The sequence below is a fragment of the Cannabis sativa genome, chromosome 4 (genome assembly GCF_029168945.1).
Source record: "Cannabis sativa cultivar Pink pepper isolate KNU-18-1 chromosome 4, ASM2916894v1, whole genome shotgun sequence".
NCBI classification, from domain to species: domain Eukaryota; kingdom Viridiplantae; phylum Streptophyta; class Magnoliopsida; order Rosales; family Cannabaceae; genus Cannabis; species Cannabis sativa.
In genome coordinates this window covers 66,379,653-66,402,329 of record NC_083604.1, presented here as the reverse complement: position 1 = coordinate 66,402,329, position 22,677 = coordinate 66,379,653, and the positions used below count along the sequence as shown (strand labels likewise).

At 36.6% G+C, this 22,677-nt stretch overlaps 1 non-coding gene and 1 pseudogene across 1 annotated transcript; one reads left to right on the top strand and one right to left on the bottom strand.

Annotated features, from left to right (window-relative positions):
* Window positions 1-1,144: 1,144 nt before the first annotated feature.
* LOC133037081 (ubiquitin carboxyl-terminal hydrolase 17-like) overlaps window positions 1,145-22,677 on the bottom strand; it is a 26,640-nt pseudogene continuing 5,107 nt past the window's right edge.
* Window positions 3,926-4,007, top strand: TRNAS-GCU (transfer RNA serine (anticodon GCU)). The gene has a single exon. It is a non-coding gene; the product is annotated as a tRNA-Ser (tRNA).

The window sequence follows — 22,677 nt, the reverse complement described above, 5'->3', positions numbered from 1 at the left end:
TACCGTGTTCCCAAAATGTACGTATCACCCTGACCTAAAAGTAGACTTAACTAACAAATCAAAGAACACGAATAACCTCTTGAGATTGAGCCTAATCATAACAGGATTAAGATCATTTGATCTAGGATCAACTAGGCGATATTGACTTGAATAGATATTACGGTAAGTTTAATAAATCTAAGTCAAAGTTCAATATCGGTCCCTTCCGATGCATACTCCATGCATCCAACCTGAGCTTTACTTTAACCAATGCTCTGGAAAGAACATAGCACTTCTCCAAATGCAAGTAAACTCTGTTGTAGATTATCATATCAGTAAAACCCTGTGTCTGATAAATCTAGAAAACTTTATTCACATAGTCATGTTTACTTTCCAATGTGTTGACAGCACAATAAAACGGAAAAGATCAAGTATGTGAAAAGGGTTTCAGATGAATTCATACATTATGTACATATAATCATGAAATAAATCATGTGAACCATGCAACATTAAATGTTATTTCTGATCTAAATTAATAAGTAAATCTGATTATATTGAAATGAGTTTTATTTAGGGCATAAAACCCAACAGCAAGCTCCAACCGACACTCACTGGAGCGAAGTAAAATGAGTATTGCAATACTTGCAGGGTACGAAAACAAAAGGGCTTTACATCAGCTGCAGTGACAGACTTAGCATTACAGGTTTTTTCAGATGCTGACTAGGCTTGTTGCCCAAATGACAGAAGATCCATTGCCAGTTATTGTGTTTATTTGGGAGACACTCTTGAATCATGGTCATCTAAAAAGCAGGTCGTAGTTTCGAGATCAAGCACTGAATCGGAGTATCGTGCTTTAGCTCATGTCTCTGCAAAAATCTCATGGATTGAGTCATTCTTGAAAGAACTTCATTTTCCTTTTCCAAGTCTGTCTGTGACATGGTGTGGCAACCTCAGTGCTAGTGCTCTTGCAATCGATCCCATCTTTCACGCTTGAACGAAGCATATTGAAATTGATGCACACTATGTTCGTGATAAAGTGCTGCAAAAACAACTTTCGATACATTCCTTCACATGATCAAATAGCTGATTGTTTAAATAAAGGATTATCACCTTCTCGATTTGCCTTCCTTGTGACAAACTTGGTGTGCGGAACTCACCCTTTCATTTAAGAGGGGATGTCAAGGAATATCATTTCTATACTAGCACTTCTACACCAGTAAATATTCATTGCAGCATACACAACCTGATGGTCCCCTGCCTCTGACAGAATTTTGTGTATTTCATTGTGTAATTTGTCCTCATGAAATTCTGTTATGCCTTGTAATTGTGTAATGGGAATATTTTGGCAAAATATTCTAGAGTTTTATTTGTGTAATTACTGCTAGGTGTCATGCCTAACGGCTCCCTCTTGTACTTTGCAATCTATTATAAATAGAATACTATTGCTCATACCCACAAATGAGCTGAGATTTGTATTTTGCCTTCTCCCTAAAATCTAAAATCGAAGGATAGAACTGGACGGATATTGGGAGAGAAACAGAGAGAGAAAGAAATAGTTTGGTTTTAGAGTTTAAAAAAAAATAGTTTTGATTTTTTTTTAAAAAAATTTATTCTTTATTGTAGTTTTTAATTATTTGTATATTTTAAGATGATTTTTTTTTATTATTTTTTATGTTTTAAAATAGTTTATTTTTTTAATTAGTTAAATAAATTAAATAGCATGGACAAATGAAATTATGCTATGTACAAGTTTATTTGGCATTTAGCCGTAAAAAATTAAGAGAAAATTATATTATATGTTACTTTAATTGTTTTAATTTTTACTTTTATTTTTATATTTTTTAAGATATTGTATGATGTCTCATTAGACCCTTTAGATTAATATAAATTATATAGGTATAATTACATAAGGCACCATTTTTTATAAAATATTTACATTTTTACGTTCAAAGAATGTCTTTTTACATTTTTACGGTTTTCCAAAAAATAACACGAAAACAACATAAAATCAACAAGAAAATAACATAAAAGTAACATGAAAATAACAACAAAAAATAACATACAAATAACAAAACATTAACAACAAATGAACAAAATTTCAACATAAAAGACCGTATTTTATGTAAATAAAATCAAAAAAATCGTAAAAATGTTTAAAATTCCGTAAAACTGTATTTTTGTTGTTTTTGTGCATTTGTGAAAGTATCCCAATTATATATTAGAGAGTATAAATAATAAAAAAAAAGATACTTTTCAATTTATTTCAAAAATTAATAGAAAAGTAGAGACTCAAACATAATAATTGAAATCTAAAGAATTATACCCCAAAATTTTAACTAAATTGAAAATTACTTTAATAATAATAATAATAATAATAATAATAATAATAATAATAATAATAATAAGGAAGATATGATGCTTGATTGAAATGTGGCCCAAACAATGAGTTTGAGTTTCAACGTAAATGGTAGAGAGATAGAGGTACAGCTCCAAGATATATATGCTACTATTATTAGATGGACACTCTTACAATTAGTGGCCTACACATATAAGTGACTCATTCTAAACAAATGGATGGAAGTGCTTGAAAGAACATATCAAACCTATCTATTATTTTGCTGCCTTTTCCTCTTGTACTTTTGGGAACTATTGTACGGTCATCATCATCATCAATATAAACTATCATAGATATTATTCACCACCAGCCTATGCCTATGTTAATTTTATATGGCCATGGAATGTTTTATAGTTTTATCTATTTTAGAGCATTTATATAAACTTAGCATGTTATTTGGCCAAGTTGTCTTTAAACATGGCAATTTTTTTAGAAATCGTTTTCTTTTAATCTTTTGATTCAATTTAATTTTTATTTTAAGAAAATTCAATTTGATATTAAAAATTAAGTTTAAACTGGAATTAAAAACCTCACCAATTACATCAAACTTCGTCACAATACACCCTAATTGAGATAAATATCAAATGAGATGAGACATGTTACTAGGTGCATAGTCATAGTTGCAAAAGTAATAAGTAAGCATCAATAATGGGATTTGTAGACTATAGATAACAATCTGAGTGTCTTTATTTGAGGATATTTCAACTTGTGGATGAACTTATGTAAGCATAACTTATTGAGAGCTGTGTTAGTACACCACTTAATAAATGTAACTAAATATAGTATTACCATTAACAAAGAGAAAAGGTAAATATAAGTACGAAATGAGTGAATAAAATTAAGCAAATATGAACAATCTTATCCCATGTTCCCATAGTTACTAGTTTTTATTGCTTAAAATTCGTCACAAAATTTTGAAATCTAGAAAAATACATCATTGTAACCAGTTACTATTTTTCCAATTATTGGTTACCAAGTAAGCTACTTTCTTGCAACAAAACTTACAAAAATATTGCTTTGCAGGTTTTGAGTTTTTTTATAATATGGAAAAGATGTCATGACTCATAATAAACGTTACCAATTTTCTTTACTATCATTACCAGGTACTTGTCCATAATAAAACTTAAAAATGGTAAAACACAAGTTAAATTTTGAATAAAATATGAAAAGGCATCACAATAATAAGTTGCCAATTTTCACAGTTATATGTTATATGGTAATTGGTTACTTGGTCAATATTTTAAATTTGAAATTGAAATTTTTAATATGAAAAAGAAGTTAGAGTAGCTAATCACAACTTTTAGCAGTTTTAGAGAGTGCATTGCATAATAGCAAATTACTAATATTTTTTTAAAGATTAATTGAGATTTTTGGCCCTTAAACTTTTACATGTACCAAATCATGCCTCTTTGAATTTTTAAGATCGTTAAAAATATTTCCCGAACTATTGAGATTGTTGGATTTAAAAATGCTTCCCTGAAGTGCATTGCGTAATAGCAGATTACTAATATAATAGGTTTTATATTATACGTTTCCATGATAAATCAAAAAGTCGCTTTGGCCGAGTGGTTAAGGCGTGTGCCTGCTAAGTACATGGGGTTTCCCCGCGAGAGTTCGAATCTCTCAGGCGACGAAATATAATCCTTTTTGTGGGGAAGAAGAGCAATCTAGTCATTCCGGTTTACGTGGTCGTGAATGACTTGGTCAGTCAACCTGTTGAACCTTTTAACAAATAAAATCGAGACACGTGTTGGGCTTAGAGGGCCAAGTTGATTAGGCAATTATTAAGTGGGAAAATATCATTTGGGTTTAGCGAACAGCCAATTTGAAAATGATTTCAAAGTTTAATGCAAACGTTTTCAACCCATTAATTAACAGATGAAATCATGAAAATATCAAGGTCTTTTCAGTTTTACTACTAATAATATTCAATGCTAATCATCTACAGTCTTCCCATTCCCAACCCTAATATTATTTTGTGCCAATTTAATAAGGAGGGAGAACTAAAGACATGGATATCGTTTGAGAACTTTAGAATTTAAGCAAGAGCATTTTTCAGACAGAAAGAACAACGAAACCAACCTAAAATAAATTAGCAAAGAAAGATCAAATAAAAACGACACAAAAAAGTCTAATAATTCACATCAGATCATGTAATAGACACCATTATTACAATACAAAACAAACAAAAATACACAATAAAGATATTGTGAAAAAAAAAATATCAAGAACATCAAAGCTGAAACAAAATTGCTAAAGTAACAAGTCTTTATTGAAGTATAGTATAATGTCAACAAGTAAAAAATACTATGTGGGTCGATTTGGTCGGTTTATGCTATATTTTATTCAACTCAAAGATAGGGTTACAAAAATTAAGTGCAACCCGCTCAATTAAGAAAAAAAAAATAGTAACTCACCCAATTAAATTTGTCAATTTGGTTGCGTTAACCCGTCCAAACCGAACACTAATATTTTTTTTTACATACAATTATTATATATTAGTTAATTGTAATAATGAGAAAAATATATATAGATTGAATTTGATGTTTAAATTAGCCACCATAAAAAACTATATTAGTTTAAAATTTATATTTTTAAAATAGTAATATAAATTATATGATATATAAATATATATAATAAAATCATATAAATATATATATATATAAAAAAAACCCTCTTAATCGGGTTGGTCGGGTTAGTTCGGGTTAATTGGGCGGGTTATATTTTCGTTAGGTTTTTCGGTTTATATTTTTCGTCAGGTTATCTCGGTTTGGTTTGAGCGGATTATTCGGATTGGGCGATTTACAAAAGTTTATGTACAGCCCTAATAAGTACCTCTAATAATTTTAAAATAGAACCCTATATTTTTTTTATCTTGGTCTTTATGAGTAAAAAAACCATATCACTCAATATAATTATAATTATGATTAGAGATAGAAATTTATTATGTGGGTGAGTGGTGCACCCACATTGAAGCGAGGGACAGTTGTCCTTAAAAAAATATATATATTTTAATTAGTTACAATATATATTTATAATAAAAATAATATTTATAAACATAATATTAGTTTTGGCGTAATGGTTAACTAGACTGCATATATATAATAGAGGTTAGGTTCAAATCACAATTTTTTTTTCTTTTTAAGTTTACTTTTGTCTCTACATTATAAAAAAAAAAAAAAAAGTTCCCCTCACTTTAAATTGTGAGTCCGCCATTGGGGATGGGTGAGAGTAATCTATATCTATATATCTATATCTATATATATAAAGGAGAAGTATGAGGCGGTGATGTGTCACTCTAAAATTGCTTTAAAACTATTGTTCTCTACTCTACTTCATTCTCTCATTTTTTAAATTTTTTATTAAGTTTATAATTATTAATTAAATAAAATATTCTTATAAAATTTAAAAAACCCAAATCACTTTAAAAAAATATGATCATATACATTTAAAAAATAAAATCATTTTTTTAAAACCACACGTTTTTACTTTTTTTTTTTTTTAAGTTTTTTAAATTAAAAATTTTAAAACCTATAACTATATCTATACATTTATCCAAAATAAATAAATAAAGAAATATACCAAAAAAAAAAAAATTAAAAACTTACGAGCAAATCTTAACTATTTATAATTATTAATAATTTTAAAATAAAAATATTAATAATTTCAAACCTATTTTTCCTATTTATCTATTTTCTAATTTTTCTCTAATTATTTAAAACATAATTATCTATTTTCTTATTTTTTTAATTTTCTAATTTTTTAAATAAAAAACACAGTAATTTTTTTTTAAAAAAAAAACTTTATAAATATCTAACAAGTAAGTTTCTTATATATATATAAAGGAAAAGTATGAGCCAGTGATGTGTCACTCTAAAATTGCTTTAAAACTATTGTTCTCTACTCTCCTTCATTCTCTCATTTTTTTAAATTTTTTATTAAGTTTATAATTATTAATTAAATAAAATATTCTTATAAAATTTAAAAAACCCAAATCACTTTAAAAAAAATATGATCATATACATTTAAAAAATAAAATCATTTTTTTAAAACCACACGTTTTTACTTTTTTTTTTTTTAAGTTTTTTAAATTAAAAATTTTAAAACCTATATCTATATCTATACATTTATCCAAAATAAATAAATAAAGAAATATACCAAAAAAAAAAAATTAAAACTTACGAGCAAATCTTAACTATTTATAATTATTAATAATTTTAAAATAAAAATATTAATAATTTCTATTTTTCCTATTTATCTATTTTCTAATTTTTCTCTAATTATTTAAAACCTAATTATCTATTTTCTTATTTTTTTTAATTTTCTAATTTTTTAAATAAAAAACACAGTAATTTTTTTTTTTTAAAAAAAAAACTTTATAAATATCTAACAAGTAAGTTTCAAAAGAATATTTAATTCTCTATACAATTAAAAATTACTCAACATAGTCTTATCTAATTCTCTCAATTAAAATTAATAAAAATATAGTTATATACAATTTTAAATCAAAAGTTAAAACTAACACTAAATTTAATTGTATCTCAAATCAAAGATTTATTAATTGTATAATTTAAGAATTTAAAAAAATTTAAAAAAAAAACCTTAAATATCTATATAAAATCATTCACTTATGTATAAAAAAGTTAGTAGTTAATTAACTCAAGTATATGATTTATTTTATGTACATAGCAAACTTATTTTGATCAATAGTGATAACTACAAATAAGATATGATAATGATAGCGACTTTGAATGTAGTGGCGACTACAAGTGAGATACGGTGATAACATCGGCTTTAAATGACAACAGTTTTAAAATCATATGAGTTTTCTATAGATTTATCAATTGATTTTTTAGATCTCTATTTTGTGTGAGAATTTTCCAACCTCTATTTTTTTTTATTTTACTATAACGTTTGAAAATATGTCTTTGTTGCTTTATTTTTTAGGTAAGAAATTATATGATTATTTTTTTTAACTATATTAATTTAATTTCTGTATAAAAATTATGAAAAAATTTAGTAGAATAATTAAAATATCAACTTTAATATATTTTTATAATTTAATTATCAATAAATAAAATATAACCGCACGCGAAGCGCGGTTTGTTTCCTAGTTTATAAATAAAGCGGGTTCAAGAGTGATACTGCCCATCCCATATCTGGCTCCAATATATAGTTTTTATATAATTTTCTAAATATTTATTCATATTAAAATTATTGACTAAAAAGTTGATTATTAATCTTTCTTCTCATAATAAATATTTTTTTTAAATATAGTGTTTTAAGTATCGATTTCAATTTTCAATGTCTTATTTAATATGTATGTAATGACCGCTCTAGTAATGTGGATTAGTAAAGACAATTAGCACTATTTTTTATTATTTTATTATTATTTGTGAATTAATTTTAAATGTGGACCCCAATATTTAGAAATAAATATTAGAGTTATAATTTCTCAATTCTGGAGATTTTATTAAATTCTAGGGGTATTATTTAGCTTATATGTGAAATATGTTAATTTTGTAATTTTTGCTCGGCGACAACGGAAAATGGGATGGATGGCTAGATTGATCACATGGGTAAGTTTAGAACCCTATTTCATAGTGAGAAATATTTTAGAGAAAATAAATTATCGGGATTGAGCGGGGTTATGGATTTTGACCATTTTACCCCTAGCTTTAGAAATACCTAAGTTTTATCTTTAAGGGCATTTTTGACATTTTAAAAAATAAGAGATAGGTGGCTGCCTTAGGTTTTTGACACCTAATCAAGTTGATTTCAGCAAGTGATTAACTTAATCCTTTTGTCTCATTTGAGGAAAAATCAAGGAAAAAGGAAAAATAGAAAATTGCTTTGTTCTTGAACCCCTCTCTCTCTCTTTTGCTTTCGGCTGAGACAAACCAAGGGAGTTTGTTGTTGATTGTTGGCTTTCAGCAAGGATTTCTAAGAAGATAATCAATCTAAGGTAAGTTCCAATGAACCCTTCTTAGTTTTCAAGCTTTTAAGTTAGGTTGAAATGGTGTTTTGGGGTAATAGGAGCTGTTAAGGTTTGAATTGCTTAGGGTTCGAATTCAAGGGTTAGTTTGAGTTGATTTGAGTCCCTAGCTTCTGGTTTTGATGCTTGATATTGGTTCTAAGCAAGCTTGAGTTTTGAAACTCAAGCTTTGAGCTTTAATGGCATAATTGGATTTATTGGTTTGTTCTGTGAAATACTGCTTGGATTCTATTGTGTATGCATTGTATAGGTGTACTGGAGAGTTTGGTAAGGTTTGGGCTTGATTTGAGTTAAGGGGAATGATTTTTGGGTTCCCAGCTCAGAACCGAATTCGGTTACGGGAGCAGATACTAACCGGTCGACCGGTTGGTGACCCGAAGCCGGATTAGGTTGGGAACCGATGCCTATTGGGGGAAATTCCAGAACCCTAGTTTTGGCCAATTTTAAGATATTTAGGGTATTGCCATGGGGTTTATCGATAGGGAAACTTTTAGTTTCAAGTTTAAGTCCCGGAAAGTGATTTAGCAAGTCACTCATCTGTGTTGCTATTATTATGATTAGGGCATCCATCTAGCACGTGAATTCCGGCCAGCACACTTGAATTCGGAAAACAGGTAAGAACTGTGTATAATGTATGATGTGATTATCTGAATGTGTGTATATGTGATTGTATATGCATGCTTGAATTATATTATGCACTACCAACACTTGTATGAATAAGTTATAGAGTGCATTGGTATAGTGATTATTGTCACTGTGAGTACGACACAGTGATACCAACACGGGCACGGGAAAATGCTAAGGTGTGTGGTACATCACTCAGTGTTACTCAGTGTTCGGGGTAAACCCTACCAACACTCGTACAGTGAGGTACGATGTGTATGTGGTATAGTGGTTGTACCCTGGTATTGAACGTTCATACTCATCTGTTAAGCTCTGTAAATAGGTGTATGGGCGCCTATTTGCATGTCGGAAATTATATGGTATGTTATATGCATTTCTTACTGAGTCTGTTGACTCACAGTTTCTGCTTTCATGTGTAGGTAAAGGAAAGGCGAAGGCTGAACAAGAATGAACCTGAGCTCGGGTGAGATTGTACATGTTAAGCAGCGCGACACAGGTGTTCGGTCTCGGGACATCTGGGAGTTGTATTTTGAAAGTCGCTGTGCGACCTAGAACTTGTGTATTTTGAATGTATAGTTTGAAAAGTAAATTTTACAAAGTTTGGAATCGGGATCCCGAAATTTGTAAATATTATATTATATTACAAAGTTTAATATTTAAAGCAAAAGTTTTAATTTGACACGTTTTTCGAGAAATTTCTTTGATTAGCAAAGATTGCACAATAATTGAAAAAGCACTGTAGCGTGCCTTAGCATTAGGGCGTTACAATTTTGGTATCAGAGCCGCCAGGTTTGTCTACCGAAGCTTGCTAAGACATGTACAATATTCATTAGAGAAAGCTCGGTTCACGGTTCAGTAAGCCCGTACTTGTTTAGTACTTTAATAAATGTGAATGTGAAAGCATGTTAGGAAGCATATTAGATTTTAATAAATTATTTAAAAAAAAAAAGAAGAAGTGTGTTGCCTTTTAAGTCTTTAAAGAGCGGTGTTAAGTTTTGATCGCTGTCTAACCTGCCTGGCTTATGGATTCGCAGGCTAAGTCCTATTAAATGGACGCCCCGCGAAATACAAGAAGTTAGGGTGGCATGGTTGAGACCGGAGGCGGTCAGGGGAATCCTCAAAATCCTCGTGGTCGCGGCCGTGGCCGTGGCAAAGCTCAGGGTGGTCGCCCTGTAAATCCACCTCAAGCTCCTCCTGATTGGGAGCAAAGATTTGATGAGATGCAAGATAGAATCCGCCAGCAAGATGAAGAGATTCAAAGGTTGAGGCAGCAGGGTCCTCCCCCGCTCGTGCCTCCTCGAGTGGTTCAGTACATTTGCGGTTCCTGCGGTGCCAGCAGAACAACCTGTTGTTGGCAACCGTTTGGAGCCGTTGTATGAAAGGTTCAGGAAACAGGCACCTCCAGTGTTTCTGGGAGGTCCTGATGTGATGAAGGCCGAGCAGTGGCTTTCAGTGATTGAACGCATCCTCAATTTTATGGGAGTGGTTGGAAATGATCGGGTGACCTGTGCCACTTTTCAATTTCAGGAAGACGCTCTCGTGTGGTGGGAGCTGATAACCCTCACTCGAGACGTCACGCTGATGACCTGGGAAGAATTTAAGGAGTTGTTTAACTCCAAGTATTATATGTTGGAATTTATTTTACCAGGATCTTAGATCTACTCACAAGTATGTTTATTAACACCCTAAATATGAACTTTCTAAAACGATGAAATAAACACATATAAAGTTTAGGAAACCTTACATTGGTTGCAGCGGAATAATATGACTCCTTCCGTTCAGATATCTAGCCCTTGATTCCTTTTACGTAGCGAGCATTATCAATATCTGAACCTGGATCTCTTTCTCTGAATCTTTGATGCTGAAACTCCTTCTTGCTAAAAGTCTTTCTTCACGATCTTCCTCACTATGATTGAGGTATCACTTGCTGTGTGTGGGCACTACTCATACACTAAAAAATTTCGAAATCTCAAGAGGGAAGAGAAAGAAGAAGTGGCAGCTAAAGATAGGGAGAGAGAAAGGCTCAGGTTTTTCTCTCAAGGAAAAATAGAAAATTTAAGTGTAAATTTTCTAAAGCCTTCACTATCTATTTATAGCATTCCACTAGGGTTAGGTTTGAATTATTTGGCATTAAAATAATGAAAATATCAGTTTAAATTCCCTACAAAAGTGGTCGGCCCTACATAGTGGATTTGGGCCTCACTTTTTGCAATTTTGCAGTTTTATCTTTTCTGCATCTGATTTTCTCAAAAACGCCAATTTTCAAATTCAACAATTTAAATGCCAATTCTAACTATTTAATAACTATAAATAATTATTAAATAATATTGTCATTTATCATATTTATTAATTAAACCATACAAAGTATCATAATTAACAAATATGCCCCTAAAACTCTTTCTTTACAATTTCGCCCTTACTTAGTGAAAAATTCACAAATAGACATAGTCTAAATTGAGAATTATAATTGATTAATCAAAACCAATTACATGAGTCTTACAAGCAATATTATCTCAACTACTGGGGGGACCATGGGTCTATATAACCGAGCTTCCAATAAGTAGATCAAGAATTTAGCACTAAAATTCACCAACTTATTAATTCTTCGTTGAATCCACGCATAGAACTTAGAATTGCACTCTCAGTATATAGAATGCTCTATATGTTCCACCATATAGACACATCATTAGTTATCCATTGTTATAATCCTAATTTGATCAATGATCCTCTATATGAATGATCTACACAGTAAAGGGATTAAATTACCGTTACACCCTACAATGTATTTATTCCTTAAAACACTTAACCCCGTATAAATGATATTTCAGCTTATGTGAAATGAGTACTCCACCATTTATGTTCGTTTGGTCAAGCTCGAAGGAGATCATCCTTTGCTTACTATTCGCCGAGATAGAAGTATAGATTCCATGTTTATGCTAGCGCTCCCACTCAATTGCACTACCGTGTTCCCAAAATGTACGTATCACCCTGACCTAAAAGTAGGCTTAACTAACAAATCAAAGAACACGAATAGCCTCTCGAGATTGAGCCTAATCATATCAGGATTAAGATCATTTGATCTAGGATCAACTAGGCGATATTGACTTGAATAGATATTACGGTAAGTTTAATAAATCTAAGTCAAAGTTCAATATCGGTCCCTTCCGATGCATACTCCATGCATCCAACACGAGCTTTACTTTAACCAATGTTGGAAAGAACATAGTATTTCTCCAAATACAAGTAAACTCTGTTGTAGATTATCATATCTGTAAAACCCTGTGTCTGATAAATCTAGGAAAACTTTATTCACATAGTCATGTTTACTTTCCAATGTGTTGACGACACAATAAACGGGATCAAGTATGTGAAAAGGGTTTCGATGAATTTATACATTATGTACATATAATCATGAAATAAATCATGTGAACCATGCAACATTAAATGTTATTTCTGATCTATATTAATAAGTAAATCTGATTATATTGAAATGAGTTTTATTTAGGGCATAAAACCCTACATTATAATGAAGCAGTCCGTAGTGTAAAGCGGAAAGAGTTCAACGATCTAGTTCAAGCGAAGGAATGTCGGTTCTGAGAATATACGGCCAAGTTTGGCCAGGTACGGCAAAGTTAGCGGCGGGAATTGTGCCAACCGATTTTAGCAAGAAGGAAAAATATTTGGCGGGTTTGAGTGCAAAGATTCGGCATGATGCGAGTGATTACTACTACCGAAGCAACCACATATGCGAGAGATGGTTGAAAAGGCTGCGAGGAGCGGGGAGCGATGGAAATTTCTTCATGAGCCCGGGTGACTCCGAGTGTTGGTGGAACCCCCGGTGTTCCCACTCCCATTTATGGTGGGATGGTGGTGACTCCACCACCGAGGCGGAAAAAGAAAAATTGTTCCGGCTACTGGTGGTTCGGGGCAAAGCAAGCGGTTCCGTGGGAACCAAGGTAGAGGAGGACGCCAGGGTTACTCTTACCCTGAGTGTCCACGGTGCAAGAAACATCATCCGGGAGAGTGTAACCGGAAGACATGCTTTTTGTGTGGCATGGTGGGGCATTTCAAGAAAGATTGCCCCCAGGCAAAGAAAGAGGAGCCGAAAGCTGAGGTGAAACCGGTTCCTGCTCGGGTGTTTGCCATTACCCAAGGCGATGCCGCGGCCGGTCATACATTGTGACGGGTCGCCTTCCCGTCAACAACTTGTTATTTACAGTATTATTTGACTCGGGAGCTACACGTTCATATGTGGCTACAAGGGTAATTGATCTTTTGGGTAGGCCTTGTGATATTTTAGAAAGAGGGTTTGGAACCCTAATGCCTAGCGGAGAATTAGTTATCTCTAATAGGCGCATTAGGTCTATGCCAATTAGGATCGAAGATAGGGAGTTGAGTATTGACCTTATAGAATTGGAATTAACTGAGTTTGATATTATACTGGGAATGGATTTCCTATCCAAGTATTCGGCCAGTATAGATTGTAGGCGTAAAATGGTGACTTTTCAGCCGGAAGGTGAAGATCCATTTGTTTATGTTGGATCAGTTCAGGGGTCTCGGATCCCGGTTATTTCTGTGCTGAGGGTTAGGGATTTACTATGCAATGGTTGTGTAGGATTTCTAGCGGTAGTATTTGACTCCAGCAGACCTGAAACATTTGGGCCTGAGGTAGTCCGGGTGGTGAAAGATTTTCTTGATGTGTTTCCCGAGGAGTTGCCGGGATTGCCGCCACAACGAGAGATTGACTTTGTGATTGATTTGGCACCTGGAGTCGAACCTGTTTCTAAAGCTCCATATAGGATGGCTCCAGCGGAACTCAAGGAGCTTAAGTTACAACTTCAGGGGATGCTTGACATTGGGTTTATTCGACCCAGTGTATCGCCCTGGGGAGCTCCGGTTCTTTTTGTGAAAAAGAAAGATGGTTCCCTCAGAATGTGTATTGATTATCGGGAACTAAATAAGTTGACGATTAAGAACAAGTACCCGTTGCCCAGGATCGATGATCTGTTCGATCAGCTTCAGAGTGTTTTCGAAGATTGATTTACGGTCTGGTTATCATCAACTCAGAATTCGGGAGGAGGACATACCGAAGACTGCTTTTAGAACCAGATATGGGCACTATGAGTTTCTGGTAATATCGTTTGGATTGACTAATGCTCCTGCAGCCTTCATGGATCTCATGAATAGGGTATTCAAGGATTTCCTCGATAACTGCGTTATAGTGTTTATCGATGACATCCTTGTATCCTCTCAGTCAGAAGAGGAGCACGAGCATCATCTTCGAATGGTGTTACAGCGACTTAGGGATCACAAGCTGTATGCCAAGTTCAAAAAGTGCGAATTACGGTTGTCTGAAGTGTCCTTTCTGGGTCATATTGTTGGGAAGAATGGAATTATGGTTGATCCAAATAAGATAGAATCAGTGAAGAATTGGCCGAGGCCCAAGTCTGTGACGGAAGTTCGAAGTTTTCTCGGGTTAGCAGGGTATTATCGACGTTTCGTCGAAGGATTTTCTAAACTTTCTACGCCCCTAACCGAATTGACCAAGAAAAATCAGAGATTTGTGTGGTCAGATAAGTGTGAAACAAGCTTTCAGGAATTGAAGCAACGTTTGATAACAGCTCCGGTGTTAGCTTTGCCATCAGATCAAGAGAAATTTGTTGTTTATTGTGATGCATCCAGAAAGGGTCTGGGATGTGTTCTGATGCAAGCTGACAGAGTCATAGCCTATGCCTCTCGTCAATTGAAGGATTACGAGCAGCGTTACCCAACTCATGATTTAGAGCTCGCTGCTGTAGTTTTTGCTTTAAAGATATGGCGACATTATCTTTACGGTGAAAAGTGTGAAATTTATACTGACCATAAAAGTCTCAAATACTTTTTCACCCAAAAAGATCTGAATATGAGGTAGAGAAGGTGGTTGGAGTTAGTTAAAGACTACGATTGTGAAATTTTATATCACCCCGGGAAAGCCAATGTTGTGGCCGATGCTTTAGCGAGAAAGGGTCCCGGGCAAGTTTGTACTACTGTTATGATAGCTCCTCAACTGGCCTCGGAAATGGTTAGTGCAGGAATTGAGTTCGTGGTCGGGAAATTTCATAATTTAACACTCCAATCTGATCTGTTGGAGAGAATCAGAAAGGCACAGCTGGAAGATCCCGAGCTAATTAAAGTTCGAGTTGAAGTAGTGGCTGGTCGGCCTAGAGGCTTTTCAGTCTCGAGCAGTGGAATGTTGTTATATAAAGCTCGAGTTTGTGTTCCTAGTGTTGATGAGCTTAAGAAAGAAATGCGGATGAAGCTCACACCACGCCTTATTCGTTGCATCCGGGAACCACCAAGATGTATCAGGATTTGAAACCCTACTTCTGGTGGTATGGGATGAAAAAAGATGTGGTGGACTACGTGTCCAAGTGTTTAACCTGCCATTGATTAAGGCCGAACATCAAAGGTGGCGGGGGTTATTGCAACCTTTAGTCCTTCCGGGGGAATGGAAGTGGGGAGGACATTGCAATGGATTTTATGTAACCGGTTTGCCTAGAACTACGGGGATGTATGATTCAGTATGGGTCATCGTGGACAGATTCACAAAATCGGCTCACTTTCTACCAGTGAAAGTTACATATTCAGTGGATCAGTACGCTGAATTGTATGTGAAGGAGATAGTTCGTCTCCACGGAGCCCCTAAATCTATTGTGTCAGATAGGGATCCAAAGTTCACATCGAAATTTTGGGTGAGTCTTCAGAAGGCTATGGGTACCAAGTTAAAGTTTAGTACAGCCTTTCACCCTCAGACTGATGGTCAATCAGAAAGAACTATCCAGATTTTAGAAGACTTACTGCGAGCCTGTGTCATGGACTTTGAGGGTTCATGGAGTAAGTACTTGCCTTTAATTGAATTCTCCTACAACAACAGCTACCAAAGTACAATAGGGATGGCTCCCTATGAGATGTTATATGGTAGAAAATGTCGTTCTCCTATTCATTGGGACGAGACAGGAGAAAGGAAGTACTTGGGTCCAGAATTAGTACAGAGGACCAATGAAGCTATTGATAAGATAAAGGCTCGAATGCTTACTGCTCAAAGCAGGCAGAAAAGTTATGCTGATCCGAAGCGCAGAGATGTTACATTTCAGGCAGGGAACATGTTTTCCTGCGGGTTTCACCAATGAAGGGTATTAGGCGCTTCGGGAAGAAGGGTAAGTTAAGCCCTAGGTTCATTGGGCCATTTCAGATACTCGAGAAGGTCGGGCAGGTAGCATATCGGCTAGCCTTGCCACCAGCATTATCGGCTGTTCATGACGTATTTCACATTTCTATGTTAAGGAAATACGTGTCAGACCCGACTCATGTCTTGAGTTATGAAGCCCTTGAACTACAACCAGACTTATCCTACTAAGAGCAACCTGTTCAGATTTTGGATAGAAAAGAAAAAGTTCTTCGAAACAAGACTATTGCACTGGTTAAGGTGCTCTTGAGGAACAGTAAGGTGGAAGAAGCCACCTGGGAATTGGAGTCAGATATGAGGACTCAACATCCAGAGCTATTCAGGTTAGATTTCGGGGACGAAATCCTATTAACGGGGGGATAATTGTAATGACCGCTCTAGTAATGTGGATTAGTAAAGGCAATTAGCACTAATTTTTATTATTTTATTATTATTTGTGAATTAATTTTAAATGTGGACTCCAATATTTAGAAATAAATATTAGAGTTATAATTTCTCAATTCTGGAGATTTTATTAAACTCTAGGGGTATTATTTAGCTTATATGTGAAATATGTTAATTTTGTAATTTTTGCTCGGCGACAACGGAAAATGCGATGGATGGCTAGATTGATCACATGGGTAAGTTTAGAACCCTATTTCATAGTGGGAAATATTTTAGAGAAAATAAATTATCGGGATTGAGCGGGGTTATGGATTTTGACCATTTTACCCCTAGCTTTAGAAATACCTAAGTTTTATCTTTAAGGGCATTTTTGACATTTTAAAAAATAAGAGATAGGTGGCTGCCTTAGGTTTTTGACACCTAATCAAGTTGATTTCAGCAAGGGATTATGTAAAGCTCGCTTAGTTAATTTGGAAATTAGCAGTTGTTTATGATTAATTATGAAATTATTTATAGCTATTTAAATAATTTATGATACTGTTATTTATGTTATTCAGTAGCTTGCATATTTTGCATTTCCGGTGTCCGGTATTTTGAAACTCGGCGTTTGGCTCAATAGAAATCATAACTTAGTATGTTAGTAGTTTGGGGACGGGTTTTAGACATTGGGAATGTCGGGAATGGCCGGGAATTTAGAATGTCCCAAAAATACCCCTTTAGTATGATTTATGTGATTTTATGGTGGAGGGGCAAAATGGTCTTTTTGCCCCATTAGTGTTTGTCTTATGTGATTTATTAAATGGATTAAATGTTTATTTTAAATAATTATTTTGGCTGAAATAATGTGATATATGCATTAAAATTCATTTTCCTCCTTTCATTTTAACACTTAGTAAAAAAATTAGAAAACTTTGAAAAAGAGAATTTTCTCTCATTCTCTCTCTATTTTCGGCTGGTGCATGGGATTCAAAGGGCTGGGTTTTTCCATCAATTTCTAGCTAAATTCATCATCACTTTGGAACTCTTGTTTGTGGTAGGTGTTTCTTAATTTTTCTCTTTTGTTTTCTTGAGAAAAATGGTGAAAAGATGAGTAAAATGCATGCTTTTGTGGCTGTTATTATTGCTGTGTTTGGTTGTTGATTTCTGAGGCTTAAAGCATGTTTAATTGATGTTATTTGAGTTGTTTGAAGCATGCTAGTTGTGTTGTTCAAAGCTTTGAGTTTTCTATGCAAAAATGTGATTTTTGGTGAAAATATTGTGAATACTGGTTACGTGATGTTCTTGTTGTTTTTAATTGTTTTTCAGAGGCTTAGATAAGCTTGATTAAGTAGAATTAAGCTAGTGAAATGCATGTTTAGGTGTTTTTGCTCAAGTTTGAGTTTAGAACTCAAAGCTTGAGCTCCAATGGCATTTTTCATGTTTGAGGTTTCTGGGTGGTTTTGATGCCTTGGATATGTTCTAGGGAAGGTATAGAACAGGTCTGGAAAGTTTGAGGTGATTTGGGGTTGAATTGTGCAAGTTATGAAAATTTGGGTTTGCTGCCTGCGAGGAACCGGAATTCCGGTTGTGCATCCGGAATTCTGGATGAGGGTTCTGAATTTTCCAGAACCGGAATTCCGGTTGGGCAACCGGTCTAGGCCGGGAAAATCGGGGACCTGGGTTTTCCTCGTTTTTATGTTTTTAGGGGTATTGCCATGCTTTTTATCGATAGGGAAACTTTTAGTTCCTAGTTTTAGTCCGGGAAGTGATTTAGCGTGTCAACTTATAGCGTTGTGATTTTTATGGTTTAGGAGCCAGTTACGCCGCTCGGCTTGATTCCGATCGGGTTGGTCACTTTGAAATCGGAATCCAGGTAAGATTAGTATAACAGTATGCATATGTAGATTACATGTTTAGCGAGCATGTAGGAAGCCTATTAGATTACATTAGTTGTATGTTGGCTTCGAACCATCCAACCCTGTCACGTTGGTACAGGCTGGAGTATGACCAGCAGCCGGAGTATGATCGGTTTGACCGATCAGGCTGACGCTTGGTTGGTGGTTCCGTGCTATTGACGTATCCCGTCGGTACAGGTTGGAGTATGACCAGCAGCCGGAGTATGACCGGTTCGACCGATCAGGTTGTTTCGTGTCAATAGTACCGTCCCTATGAACGTTCAGAACTCAGTACCATGTTGGACATGGCAGTAGTGGCTCAGTACCATGTTGGACATGGCAGTAGCGGGACTCAGTATCGTGTTGGACACGGCAGTTAGAATTATGTATGATATTATTATGCTTTTCTTGCGAGGTACGTCGACTCACAGTTTACGTTCATGTGTAGGTAAAGGCAAGGCTATAGCTGATGGACCGTGAGCGAGCTTATGAGATTGTACATGTCGGGGCGGTTAGGCCTGGAGCGTACGATCCTCGGGACAGCAAGGCTGAATTTTTGTAACTGGCCGTTAGACGACTTTTATTTTTATGTAATGGTTAAACAGTTAAATCTTTTTTGTAAATGATTTTATAATCGGGATCCCGAGTCTTTTGTAATATGGTTTATAAGTTTAATTAAAAAGTAAAATTTTAATTAATCACGTTTTTCCATAAACCTCGTTGATTAGCAACGAGCTGCACAGTACGTTTAAAAATCACGTAATTCGCCTAAGTTAGTTAGGGTGTTACAATTTGGTATCAGAGCCGCCAGGTTATCTTCCGAAGATCGTCACGACATGTACAATCATCATCAGCAGTTAGCTCGGTTCACGGTTCAGTAAGCCTTTATTTCTTTAGTAGTTTATTTTATTCAGTTAAAAAAAAAAAAAAAAGCCTGTTAGGAAGCATGTTAGTAGCCTGATAGTAGAATAGGCGCATGTTTCGTTTCTAATTTCCAAATTAAGCGGCATTAGTAAGCTCGCCTTGAATACGACCTGATATGCCAACTCTTGGTTTCGCAGGCGGTTCTAATCAGATGGACGCCAGGCGGACTACCAGGAGTCAGGGCAACTCCGTGGGGTCGAATCGAGAGGACGGGGAGCTCGGTTTCCCCCACCTCGGCTGGGGCTCTGGAGGTAGGGGTCCCCGAGGCGGGGCTCGTGGTCGGGGTGATGAGAACCCGCCACGTGCCGCCCGAGCTCCCAAATTGCCGATCAGGGAGCCCCGAACTGGGAGTTACGGTTTGCGGAGATGCAAGCCCGGATCGAAGAACAAGACCTCGAGATTCAGAGGTTGAGACAGCAGGGTGCTCCTGCAGTTCCTGTGCCACCTGCCCCTGCTGCCCAGGCCGAGATAGTGGTGGCGGCCCATAGATTGGAACCATTGTATGAGCGGTTCCGGAAGCAAGCACCTCCGGTATTCCTGGGAGGTCCGGATGTAATGAAAGCCGAGTTAGCTGGGCGACGGTGATCACCAAGATACTGAATTTCATGGGTGTCACCGGTAACGACAGAGTGGTGTGCGCCACGTTTCAGTTCCAGGAGGACGCTTTGGTATGGTGGGACATGGTGTCTCAGATCCATGACGTCACCACCATGACCTGGGAAAGGTTCTAGGAACTCTTCAACGCAAAGTACTACAATGAGGCGGTCAGAAGCGCCAAGAGGAAAGAGTTCGTTCACCTGACCCAGCGGGAGAACATGAGCGTCATTGAGTATACTACTCAGTTTGATCGGTTGGCAAGGTTAGCCTCGGGAATTGTGCCGACCGACTTCAGCAGGAAGGAGAAGTATCTGGACGGGTTGAATCCCAAGATCAGGCATGATCTGATGATTACCACCGACGACAGCACCACCTATGCTCAGATGGTGGAGAAGGCACTGCGAGCTGAGGGCGCAGTGGGGTGTATGTCAGAATCAGCCCGGTACTCTGGGTGAGTGGCGGAGCTCCTACCCCTCCCGCATCGGGCTATAGCAGGGGGAGTAGTGGTTCGGCCATTGATCGAAGGAAGAGGGCACCCATCGCTTCCGGTGGCTCGAGTCAGAACAAGAGGTTCCGGGGGAACCAGAACAGAGGGAGTCGTCCTGGTGGTACTGAGACCCGATTCTCCTATCCCGAGTGCCCTATCTGCAAGAGGCACCATCGGGGTGATTGCAAAGGTCAGGGATGCTTTCATTGTGGCATGCCCGGACACTTCAAGAGGGAATGTCCCCAGCTCAGACCGGAGGCACCGAGAGCTCAGGCGATACCCACTCCGGCCAGGGTGTTCGCTATCACTCGAGCCGATGCAGATGCCAGCCATCGGGGGCTTGTCTGCCAGTCACCTTTCTATTAACAACTCGCTATATTCAGTGCTGTTTGATTCTGGGGCTACACATTCTTATGTGGCGGCCAGAGTCTTTAGTAAATTGGGTAGACCCTTTGATAGATATGAATCGGGGTTTGGAACCACGTTACACGGCGGAGAATTGGTTATCTCCAATAGGTGGATTAGGTCTATGCCGATCGGGATAGATGGTAGAGAGTTAAGCGATCGATAGAGATGAGCTTAGTCGAATTTGATATTATTTTAGGAATGGATTTCCTATCTAAATATTCAGCGAGCATTGACTGTAAAAGGAAGATGGTGGTCTTCCAACCGGAAAGTGAAGAACCGTTTGTATTTGTGGGTTCAGTTCAGGGATCTCGGATCCCGGTGATCTCGGCTATGTCAGCGAGAGAATTGTTGCACGGCGGGTGCTTAGGGTTTCTGGCCGTGGTGGTGGACACCACTCGGCCAGATACCATTCGGCCAGAGGACATCAGAGTGGTTCGGGAATTTTTGGACGTTTTTCCCGAAGAACTTCCGGGGTTACCACCTCAGCGGGAGATTGATTTCGTGATTGACTTGGCACCAGGGGTGGAACCGGTTTCCAAAGCCCCATATAGAATGGCTCCAGCTGAACTTAAGGAATTAAAGATTCAGCTCCAAGGGTTGCCCAACCGATACTAAAATTGTAACACCCTAACTACCTCAGGCGTATTACGTGATTTTTAAACGTACTGTGCAGCTCGTTGCTAATCAAGGAGGTTTATGGAAAAACGTGATTAATTAAAATTTTGTTTTTTAATTAAACTTATAAACCATATTACAAAAGACTCGGGATCCAGATTATAAAATCATTTACAAAAAGATTTAAGCTATTTTAACCATTACATAAAAATAAAAGTCGTCTAACGACCGATTACAAAAATTCGGCCTTCTTTATCCCGAGGATCGTACGCTCGAGCCTAACCGCCCCGACATGTACAATCTCATAAGCTCGCTCACGGTCCATCGGCTATAGCCTTGCCTTTACCTACACATGAACATAAGCGCGTGAGTCGACGGAGACTCGATGAAAAGCATAATAATATCATACATAATTCTAAGCTGTCGTGTCCAACACGATGCGAGTCCCTGCTCTTGCCATGTCCAACATGGTGCGAGCCACCTCTTGCCATGTCCAACATGGTGCGGGTTTTGAACGTTCATAGGGACGGTACTATTGACAAGTATCCTCCGATCGGTCGAGCCGGTCATACTCATTCTTGGTCATACTCAGGCCGTCTGACGGGATAGGTCAATAGTACGGAACCACCAACCAAATGTCGGCTGATCGGTCGAGCCGGTCATACTCACATTTGGTCATACTCCGGCTGTACTTAGACGTGACGGGGTTGGATGGTTCGAAGCCTATATACATAACTAATGTAATCCAACGGGCTTCCTACATGCACGCTAAACATGTAATCTACATATGCATCTTGTTATACTAATCTTACTGGATTCCGATTTCGGGTGTCTTGGAATCAAGCATTTGGAAGGCCGAAGCGACGGCGGATTACGGCTCCTAAACCATAAAAATCACAACGCTATAAGTGACACGCTAAATCAACTTCCAGGGGACTAAAACTAGGAACTAAAAGTTTCCCCTATCGATAAAAAGCATGGCAATACCCCTAAAACATAAAAACGAGGAAAACTAGGGTCCACGAATTTTCCCCAGCAGGTGAGCCAGGTTGCCCGAAGGGAATTCCGGTTTTGGAAAGTCGAACCCTCATCCGAATTCGGATGCCTGGCAGAATTAGGTTCCTCGCGAGCAGCAAACCAAATTTTTCATAACTCGACCAATTCAACCCA